Consider the following 11,604-nt stretch of genomic DNA (forward strand, 5'->3'; position numbering starts at 1 on the left):
AAGTTTTTTTGGAAACTTGCCACGAGTAGCTGAAGAGTTGCATGAAAACCTTTGCGCACCAGCCACAAGCCAAGAGCTGCACGCCATCCTGCAGAGTATGAATGCAGCCTCTGCCCCCGGTCCAGACGGCATTCCAACAAGTTTTTATTCAAACTTTTTTTACGAGATCCAAGGAGCGCTCCTGAAGATGGTCAACGGCTTCCTCGCGGATGGGTTACGTCCAAACTCTTTCCGCGAATGTCGCATCATACTCATTCCGAAAGCGGGCGGTGACCCCTCCGACCCGCAAGCATGGCAGCCCATAAGCCTCTTAAACGCAGATTACAAAATAGTCACATCTTTACTGAACACAAGAATGCGGACAATCCTACCTCACCTAATCCACCGGGCTCAAACCAGCAGCGTCCCTGACCGCTCTGTGTTTGATGCATTGGCACTCACTAGAGACCTGTTCACATTTGCCAGCAGGACGGGCTTCAGCGGGTGCTTTGTTTCACTAGACCAGGCGAAAGCATTCGCTCGGGTGGAACACTCGTATCTGTTCGGAGTCCTTGAAGCTTTCGGATTCCCTCCGCAAATTGTCAGCAGGCTGCGCTTACTTTACGCTGACCTGAACGCTCGTCTCTCCGTAAACGGCCACCAGAGCGCTCCCTTCTCAGTCACCAGGGGCATAAGGCAAGGATGCCCTCTCTCCCCAACATTCTTCGTGTTGTGCCTGGATCCACTCATCCGGCGCATTAACGACAGCCCATCCATACGCGGCTTCCCTCTGCCTGGCCAGGGCCAAATCAAGGTATCGGCCTACGCCGATGACGTGTCGCTTTTCCTCAAGGACGAGGATAGCTACGCCGCTTTTTCGCGGCTGTTTCTCGAGTACAGCGAGATATCTGGGGCCCTATTGAACAGGGGAAAAAGCAAGGCACTAAGGTTTGGCACCTTCACACCGAACCTTGCGGGCGAGGTGGAGTGGGTGCAGGGAGTGAAAGTCCTGGGAGTAGTATTCCTCGCCAGCGGAGAAGTAGCCCGCGAAACCTGGACTAACCTCCGCACGAACGCTGAGAAACGCCTCTCGGTGGCGTCAACTTTCCGCCTTTCAATGGCAGAGCGCTGCTATATAGTTGTCCACAATCCTAGCCGCATGTTTTTTTGTCGCCCGCGTCGCAAACCCACCGCGCACGTTTGCGCGCAGGCTAACCTCGGCCTGTGGCTCTTTCGTTTGGGCGGGCAAAACCGAACTTGTGTCACGAATGTTCATGCGCCTTCCATCGTACATGGGTGGGTTTGGTATACCTTGTATCCGCACCATGTGCAATGTGCTCGCCTTGCGAGGAGTACGAGATCTTGTACGCAACCCAGACTATCCCGGGAGAACACTCCTCACATACTTTCTGGGTACAGCGCGTAACGTGTTTTTTTCACAACACGTGGTTGGCCCAACAGCCGAGCAGCCGCCGGCATTTTTCGTTAATGTGCGTCGCACACTGACGTCGTTGACTGCCGGCGTGCCCGATCTGGATGTTGATGAAACCCCGCCCTCCAGAATGTGTGAAGCACTAACGGTCGCTGCGCTGACCCGCGAACAACTCCAGAAAACGAGACGGGCACGCTGGCGCCAACTGACCTCAGCTACGCTTCCTGCAGATGTCAGGGACTTCGGCTGGCTGCGAGGCTGGCGGGTCCTGCCCACAAGAGACCGCCTTGCGGCGTGGGGCGTGGCGCCCTCCGCCCGATGCCCGCAGTGCGGTCTGCTTGAAACTTTGCAGCACGCAATGTTTGAGTGTGTAGTTGCGCGCACCTTTTGGACATTAGTGTCACGCATGTTTTTAACCCGCCTCGAAGCGCGCACTAGTTCACGCGAACTGTTCACAAATATGCTCTTGTGTGTCGGCATGTTCGTTTTGTGGCGGCAGCGTGGAGTGGCATCCTTAAATGGGCGTCCGCAAAGAACAATGTTCCCAATGTTGCAGCGCCTGCGCACGCGCCTCTTTGAACAAGCATGCATGGACGCTCTGTCAATGAGCGAGGCCGAGTTCTTGCGCAAATGGTCGACATACTTTATCGTCCTGCGCGGCGGTCGAGTATCGGCATTTTTACTGCATTACTGACGTGCTCAGTGCTGCGTCACTGCGCATGTGCTTGACTGATCAGAGAATTAAGTTCATGTGTTTTGTTTTGTATTTTCTATGTTAAAACAGAAAAAATAAACTTCTCTTTCTACGCCGCCACCGAGTGATTCAGTTCTTTTGCGGGCGCAAGTCAGCCCAAATAAAGAGCTTTGTTTGCAAGTCTTTCTGGTGTCTTCTTGACCGCTGGACTGCCGTCACTACAACCTGACATCTGGTGGAGGTGCTGGGTAGCCTTCCAGGTACCGGACAACCCCTGCAAGTCGTGACGCCAGCCCTTTGAGTTATTCGCCGGAAGACCTGACTCCAGTCTACCACGCAGCCACTGGAGCCTCCAGCCATGACTTACGCCGCAGCAGTGCGCCGTCCTGTACCTCGACGACGGGACCCAAGCCCCTATCGCCCTTAGCCAGCTGCGCTGGAGCGTCGCCCTCTCGCCCCAACTCGCCCGTCCTACGAGCGTCGTACACGGCCGAGGAAATCCGCCGAGTGGAGAACACCCGACCAGCGCCGCCCACAATGCTTCCACTGCGGAGAAGCCGGTCACATTCTCCGTTACTGCCTATACAGGAGAATGGGCATCCGAGGGTTCCGTTACGACGCCCCACGACCCCGACCCGGCCAGCGACCAGCCGAAATCGAGGATTTTTTGCGTCGGGAAGGATACTCATCGCCGAGCCGCCTGTCGCGTTGTCCGTCGCCGTCGTCACCGCGCTAAGTATCTCCTAGCCGAGGCTACGCAGTGCGTGGACGCTTCCCCAGCCCCCGAAGGTTAAACTGAATAAAGCAGCCTCTGGAGGTGAGGTTGCTTCTGAGCACAAGAACTAAGATCCTCCATCGACGAAAACAGAAGACCATGCCCCCTACGACGTCGACGAACCCTACGACAACGACGACCGCTACGACAACGACGACCGCTACGACAACGACGACCCCTACGACGACGACGACCCCTACGACGACGACGACAAATACGACGACAAATACGACGACAAATACGACGACAAATACGACGACAAATACGACGACAAATACGACGATAAATACGACGACAAAAACGACGACCACACCAACGACGACGACGACACGGCCAGACTTGAAGCTTTTACCGCTGCCCTTACACCTTATTAGGAACGCTAAAGGACTCTAAGTTCTCGAAGCATTCTCAGTGTTTGATTACATTATAAAGCATCGAGACGATGCTTCTTTGGAAGGGGGCTAATGCTACGTATCATTGTAGTGTTTGTTCGTTCACGCTCAAAGCTGCAGGAAAGGGCTGTTATCATTTTTGTTCGTGACGCGAGAAGCGACCAGTCTAATCTCGATTGATCGCAGCCATGAAAGGCTGCATCTAGGTTTTTCCAGATTACTGTAGATGATCTTGTCCTGCTATCTGGAAGTTTCCTTGCCGGCTTTAAATTGAGCGATGCCGCGAGCAGCGGACATTTCGTAGTTCGACGATTGACGAGCACGCTTGTTGCTTACGCCACCACCGAGTGATTCAGTTCTTTTGCGGGTGCAAGTCAGCCCAAATAAAGAGCTTCGTTTGCAAGTCTTTCTGGTGTCTTCCTGACCGCTGGACTGCCGTCACTACAACGTGACAATACACAGGCGAAGACGTGGTTGTAGCCATCACAATCCCCTCCCTCCAACCGAATGCCACCCTTCACATATCCCTCGCTGCCACTTCCGAGGAGGCCGAAGAGGCCGCCATTGTCCTGGCCATCACACGCACGGAGGCTCGATATATACCCTCAGATTCTAAAACTGCCATGCAAAATTTTGCTCGCGGGAGAGTTGACGTCCCTGCATTTCGCATACTGGACTCCCTCGCCGCGGACCCGCCCCGCCATGTGGATCTGATATGGGTGCCTGCCCACTCCGGGAATCCCGGAAACGAGGCCGCCAACGCTTTAGCCCGAGCTTCTCTCAACCGGGCACCTGCGGCCTCCGACCTGGGGTTCTCGCGGGAGCGCATGCACTCATTAAGTGAAATGACGCAGGCCTGCAAAACCGAGCGTCGGCTCTACCCCCACCTCATCCCTCCCTCGACAATTACCATGAGACACTTTGGAGGCGGCTCCAACACGCACTTTGCCCTCCCCTTATATACGCTCGCGATATCACCCAGTCCCCACTATCCCTTCCTGTACCCTCTGCCACCACCCCAAAGCCACTCTCGACCATATTCTTTTCCTCTGCCCGGCGGATCCTCCACCGCGGTGCCTCGAGCACCTTACCACTTGGGAGGCTTGGGAGACCGTACTGCGCTCCGAGGACCCGGCCAAGCAAACCATCGCCACATGCCGGGCTGCCAGCGTCATGAGCCTCCGGGACATGAACGTTTCAGTGCAGAGGGGCCGTGCAGGGGCCCAAGGACCGACGTGTCCAAAACTCCCTTGTTCCAAATAAAGGTTTCATCATCATCATCATCATCCGCCGACCAGCTTCCATTTCATCTTCCTTTAAGGGCCTTACGGCGCGGTTCGGGTGTCCACCGAGATATAAGAGAGGTCGGCGTCGTTTTCTTTCCTTAAACCCAATTTTCTTTTTATATTCCTTCCCTTATGGCGCGGTTAGGGTGTCCACCGAGATATGAGTGATCGTTGTTTCCTTAAAACCAATTTTCATTTCATTTTCCTTCTCTTACGGTGCGGTTCGTGTGTCCACCGAGATATGAGAGCTTCCGGGTGCACTGTCTGTTTTTTATTTATTTTTTAATGTTGATATTTGTTTGTCTCATTTCTTGTTTATTTCTTTTTCTGTGCTTCTATTTATTCTTTTTTATTTTTATTCTTTATTTTTTATTTTATAATTTTTGTCATTTTGTTTCTCGTTTCCCATTTTTTTCTTAGTTCATTTTCATTTCATTTCTTATTTGTTTCTTTTATATTGCATTTTAATTTTTTTGTTCTTTTGATTTTTTATTAATTTTATTTTATTTATAAAACCCATTCATTCACTAGAGGCGCCTTTATTCGTGCTCAAACCTTGAGCATTCGTGGCGGAGTGGTAGCATCCCTGCTACAAATGACAAAGGCCCTGGTTCGATCCCCGGCCTCAACGCAGTTTATTTTATGCAAAGCATATTAGTAGAGCTACACTACAGTCCGTCGAGCGCTGTGGTGGAGCTACCATTGACCTTTAGCGTGACCACGTGACACCACGTGACAACATGACGTCACAGCAGAGGAGAGATGGGCTGCCGGCTCGCGCGGTCGGCCACGGCGGTGGAGGCTCCACATCAGAGGCGCGGCGGCTAACCACGTGACAACATGACGTCGCAGCAGAGGAGAGATGGGCTGCCGGCTCGCGCGGTCGGCCGCGGTGGTGGAGGCTCCACATCAGAGGCGCTGCAGCTGACCACGTGACGCTACAGCAGCGGTATAAAGCTGAGCTTACCTCGCTCTCCGGGCACTTACGAGGCGGCCAGGTGTTGGGATGCCGCCTAGAAGCAGGGCTGATTTGAACGAGAAGTGAAAGCTTCAGCGTGCCACAGAGACCGATGAAGAGCGGGATGAACGTCTGGCTAAGCGGCGTGCTCAATAAGCGGCTCCGCGACAACGTTCTACAACTTAAGAACAAAGCGAGGAACTTTACCAAGCCTAGCCATCAATATGCTTCGCATCTGACTAGGCTTAACCTTAGCTAAGCCTCAGCCATTTTTTGTTGTTGTTGTTGTTGTTGTGACTGGAAAAGGATGAAAAGGAAATTGCACGGGCCTGCCTACTGGCTCGAGCCGAGCCACCACCGCTGCCGCGTGCAGATAGAGGAGAATCAAGAGGTCAGAAGAAAGAGAAAAGGAAAATAAAAGCCGCGCGCCGCAGCAACAACCGCGTCCACCGAAGGGGACGCTGCTGAAAAAACAGATAAGCGGTAGAAGCCGCGATCGCTCCACCACCTCCTTCTATTTGTTGTTGTTGTTGTTGTTGAGACTGAGAGAAGAATGAAAAGAAATTTGCACGGGCCTGCCAACTGGCTCCAGCCGAGCCACCACCGCTGCCACGTGCATATAAGGAGAGTTAAAAGATCACAGAAAGAGAAAAAGAAAGGAAAAGACGCGCGTCCCAGGCGCGCCAAAATTTTCCAACCCAAAGGCCCACTCGCCCCGCGGTGGAGGAGATGGATAGCGACACACTGGCGAACGCGCAGACTGCAACCGCGCAGTCTGCGCTTGAGGCGAGGGTTAGCGCACTGGAGGCCCAGATGAACTCTGCATTCTCCGCCTTAGAAATGCAAATCGCAACCACCATCAAGGCGGCTCTAGACAAACTTCCTACCATTATAGCCGCACATATGACGAAACAAACTCTAACTACCAGGCGCTCCGGCCAACTCAAGCGTATAAGGAGCCCCAATATTAAGGCTGGTAGACCAAAAGTCGCACATGAGGAACAGGAGCCCGCCCTCAACCTGCCCAGCGTGACGCAACCTGCTGTCATTGGGGCACCCGGCTCAGAGGCGGGCCCCTTCCTAGTAAGCATAAATTCTAATCATAATCATGGCGGACATTTATAAACCGCGATGGTACTCACGCAGCAATTCGGCCCCTGTCCAAATTTTACAGTGGAACTGCAGGGGTTTCAAGGCCCGTACTAAGCGGGCCGACCTACGGCTTTTCCTAACAACGTTCCCCAGTCCTCCTGCTGTAGTGGCCCTCCAAGAGCCGGGGGACGCAGCCACCCTCACAAATTACTCAGTGTATCAGCAGGATGCGCAGAGCTGCCTCTGCGTACATAAAAATTATACGGCCTCCCCGGTGGACCTGGATTACAAGGCGATTTTCTCGTATGCGATGGTGACGATCCTTCCGCTACGCAAACAGGACCCCCCATTACACGTACTCAACGTTTACAGCTCTCCCAAACTTCCAAACGTCACATTTGCAGACTTATTCAGTCGGGCGTTAAAGGTGGCGAACAGGGACCCCCTCATAATCGTTGGGGACTTTAATGCCCCCAGCCCCTTATGGGGATACATACGTGAAGAAAAACGAGGACGCAAGCTGGCGGAACTTGCGTCAACGTTGGGCCTTACTCTTCACACGGACCCTGCACACCCCACTCGCATTGGGAACTCCGTGGCACGCGACCCGTGCCCAGATCTCACGTTTAACAAAAATATTAGGTATGCAGAATGGCACAACACCGAGGAAACCCTGGGTAGCGACCACTGCATTCTTGCGACCACAATCCGCACCAAACCCCTTACAAGACCTCACACTAAAGCAACCCTTCCAGACTGGACCAAATTCAGATCCAACTACACTAACCCTACCCCTATAGCGGATCAAGGTTACACTACCTGGTCACAACACCTCATCTGCCAACTCAAAGATACCGAACACCACGTTCAGCTCTCAGAGGCGAACCCGGCGGTGGACAACCACCTCCTTCACCTCTGGGAGGCCCGGCACAGCCTCGTCCGCCGATGGCGCCGGCAGAAGTACAATCGGCACCTCAAAATCCGCATCGCGGAACTCACCCAACAAGCGGCAGATTATGCGGCCCAACTCGCCGACTCGAACTGGGTAGACCGATGCAACATCGCTGCTCGGCAAATGTCGAGCCGGAGCACGTGGCGCCTTTTCCGCGCCCTCATTGATCCGACCCAAACCCGCACCGAAACACAAAAACATCTTCAACGAGCAATTCACACCTTCAAAGGAGACACAGCCAAACTGGCTGACGCGCTCCGAGACAAATATCTGTACACAGACCAGGATTCGCGTGGTCCGGCGTACTCTTATGCAGGTTCTGAGAACGCAGAGCTGGATCGAACGTTCCAGCTTCACGACCTCAAAGCGGCCCTGGCCAAAATGAAACGAGGGACAGCCCCGGGCAGGGACAAGGTAACTGTGAAACTTCTCGCTAGCCTACCCGAACCGGCCTACGAGCGGCTGCTCGAATACTTCAATGCCATCTGGACGGGAGGTACGCCTCTCCCAGTGGATTTGAAGACGGCTCTCGTCAGATTCATACCCAAACCAGGCAAACCTCTCAACACTGACAACCTCCGGCCCATATCTCTCACTTCTTGTGTGGGGAAGTTGACGGAGACCATGGTCCGTGACAGACTATCCACCTACCTAGAAACGCACAACGCCTTTGCAGACACCATGTAAGGGTTCCGCCCACACCGGTCCGCACAAGATGTGCTGCTGCAACTTCATAGAGAGATTCTTGATCCCGTCGAGCACCCTAGCGATGACAAGGTGGTCCTTGCATTGGACTTGCGGGGGGCTTTCGACAATGTTACTCATGATATCATCCTCTCCCACCTGTCCCAAGTGAACTGTGGATACAACACATTCCAATGCATCAAGCAATTCCTCACAGATCGGCAAACATATATCCGACTCCAAGACAGTGAACGTAGCCCGTACCAACTTGGTACGCCAGGGACTCCACAGGGAGCAGTCCTCTCGCCTCTTCTCTTCAATCTGGCCATGATGAAGCTCCCTACCCTGCTGGGTGAGGTCCCGGGTGTGCAGCATGCCCTGTAGGCGGACGACATCACCCTCTGGGCAACACACGGTTCGGTTGGAGAAATCGAGGCCAACCTGCAGCAAGCGGCGGCTATTGTGGACGATTATGCACACCGCTGCGGCCTTGAGTGCTCCCCGAACAAATCGGAATTCGTGCACATACGTCCCAATCCAAGGTGCACAACCAAAATTGCCCTCTCCCTGCATGAAATCAGAGTATTGGGACTCTACATACAAAAGAAATGCAAGATTGACACCACGCTGAAGAAACTCTGCAAGGTGGGGGATCAGGTGGGCCGTATGGTCCGCCGGGTATCAAACAAACGAGGGGGGTTGCGATGCAAAGACGCCCTGCGGCTGGCGAATGCATTCGTAACCAGTCGAATCCTGTATTCGGCACCGTACCTCCACCTGCGCAAATGCGATGAGAACGCTTTCGAAGTGATTCTCCGAAAAATCTATAAGAGAGCTCTCGACCTCCCAATTGCAACATCCATCCAACGTCTCCTCGGCCTGGGGATGACGAACACCTTTGGGGAGCTGCGCGAGGCTCATCTCAGCAATCAATACTTGCGGTTAAGCAAAACACGGGTGGGTAGCCGCCTACTGACCCGCCTCCACAATTACACAACCCAAGAGGAGAAGCGGGTATCCATGCCCGAGGCCTGGCGCTTCGCACTAAAGGTTCGCCACCTCCCCAATAACATGACAAAAGATGCCCATGATGGCCGCCGCCTCGCGCGAGCGGAGGCCATTGCCAAGCAGTACGGTGCTCGAACAGGGGTATTTTACACGGACGCGGCAGGTCCACACCATGGGGGTTGGTACACGGCTGCCGTTGTCCATCAAAACAACCCAGTTCAGGGCCTCACCTTCCGTGCCCCCAACATTACATTCGCGGAGGAAGTTGCTATCGCACTTGCAGCTGCGGATCCAGCATCCCGAGTCATTATCACCGACTCAAAACAAGCTTGCCGCAATTTTGAACAGGGCCAAATTCCAGATCGTGCTTTCCAAATTTTACACAGTTGTGAGTACCGGGATTTCCCAACCCGGCGCACCATCATCTGGGCCCCAGCACATGCGGGGATAGAGGGAAATAAGGTAGCGGACACTACCGCCCGCGCGCTTAACCACAGGGCATCGCCTCCCTCGCCGCCTGATCCGGCTACTGATTTTAATCCGGCTATTACTTTTCGGGAGATCTCTCTCCTCTATCCAAACGCTCACGGCCGATACCCACCCCCATGTAAAGGCCTCAAGAAGGCAGAGGAGCGTTGGCTGCTTCGCCTCTACACCAACACGGTACTGTGCCCGGCAGTGCTCAAATATTTCAATTCGGCCTTTTCGGGCGAGTGTCCACACTGTGGGGAAGTGTTTGCGGACACGTACCACATGGTGTGGGCATGCCCTGCCAATCCTGCTTTCCCACCCCACCCCCACCCCACCCGAGAGGACTGGGAGGCTGCCCTGCTCGGCTGCTCAACTCTCCAGGACCAACGAGCCCTGGTGACAAGAGCCCGGGCCGCCGCGGAGGCCACAGGGGTCCCGGACTAGGGATCTCTCCTAGTGACTGTGAGGGCCGGGCCCTTCAGGCACGGCCCAAGCAATACCTCTGTATATAGTATAAATAAATGTTTTACACCACCACCACCACCACCAGCAACAACCGCGTCCGCCGGAGCGAACACTGGCTGAAAAAACAGACAAGCGGCCGTAGCCGCGATTCGTCACCACCTCCCTCTGTTTCTTTTCAAGTAGTGACGCGCATTATATACCCCTCCTTTCGAATGCGCACTGCGCATGGCTGCGGCGAAAAGTCAAACGGTGGCGAGGAGGAAAGGGCCGCGGCGCACATGCGCAGTAGGCTGCGCTGTGCGTGACGTCAGTCCGGGGGATACGGCTCACGTGAAGCGCGGTGTTGACGAGCCTGGTGAAGCTTTTCTCTTCGAAAAGTGCTTCAGTCAAGTATGTACGCCGACTGGGCCACATCGCCTCCAGTTCTCGCTTTCCTAAGGGCTTGCGCACCTTTATCGAAAAAAAAAACTAACAGCTTGCGCACCTTTATCGTAAAAAAAAAATCAAATGGTCGGGTGTTACGTACCCTATCAGCGGAAGTCAGTCGTGTGGTCGAATTTATGCATGTGTATAGCGGATGCAGGGTAAAAATATTGGCAGAGGCTTAGTTTGGTTAAGCCCGGTAAATTGCGAACGCAATAGCCCTGGTTGCGCCTGGTTTGGCTGGATGGATCGATGGATGGATGTATGGATAGGAGCGCCCCCTTTGAAACGGAGCTGTGGCAATTGCAACCGTGCTCACCTTTTCTTTATTATTTTTGTTCAACTGAGTTGTCAATTCTCATTAAGATTCGTCATCTTCTTCACCTACTGTTTCCTACACTTCTAACCTTATGCCACATCTCTGCTTTTCAGCCACCAATCCTCCAATCGCTTTTTGCTAACTTCTATTGCAGATTTATTTACATGACCATTGTTATCTTTAAACCCTAGGGCCTCCGAAAAAGTGACTGTGCCTGTATCGACATGCGGATGGATACCACCGCATTTGAGTATGAGGTGTTCAATTGTTTCCACTGATCGACCACACACTGCACATGTGTCGTCATCGTCGTTAAATTTCTTCTTGTAGCTACGCGTTCTAAGACACCCTGACCTAGCTACAAAAAGTAGAGCACTGCCTCTTGAGTTATCATAGAAAAATTCTTTCCTGATCTGCCTTTTCCAGTATCGGTATAGTTCTACACTAAGTTTATTTTCCATTGAATTAATCCAATTTTTAACTTCCGCGTTTTTAACCTGTCGTTTAATGCTCTTTCTTTCTCCGTCCTCATGACCGGCATACTTACTGGTTAGTTCTCTAGTTCTGTTCTGCCACTGTGAGTCAACGCTCTTCCTGTATAAATATTTAAATACCTTAGCTGCCGACCTGTTATCGTCCAATTTCCTCAGGCGTTCTTCATATAGTATTTTACT

General features: G+C 53.2%; 1 protein-coding gene and 1 pseudogene across 2 annotated transcripts in view; one reads left to right on the plus strand and one right to left on the minus strand.

Annotated features, from left to right (window-relative positions):
- Positions 1-11,604, minus strand: part of LOC149344140 (arylsulfatase B-like) — a 189,073-nt gene that overhangs the window by 163,953 nt on the left and 13,516 nt on the right. The gene's annotated exons all lie outside the window — the stretch shown is intronic.
- Positions 6,409-10,167, plus strand: LOC149344142 (uncharacterized; annotated as a pseudogene).

Source organism: Amblyomma mixtum, chromosome 5, assembly GCF_055824585.1.
Source record: "Amblyomma mixtum isolate Tamu chromosome 5, ASM5582458v1, whole genome shotgun sequence".
Taxonomy (NCBI): domain Eukaryota; kingdom Metazoa; phylum Arthropoda; class Arachnida; order Ixodida; family Ixodidae; genus Amblyomma; species Amblyomma mixtum.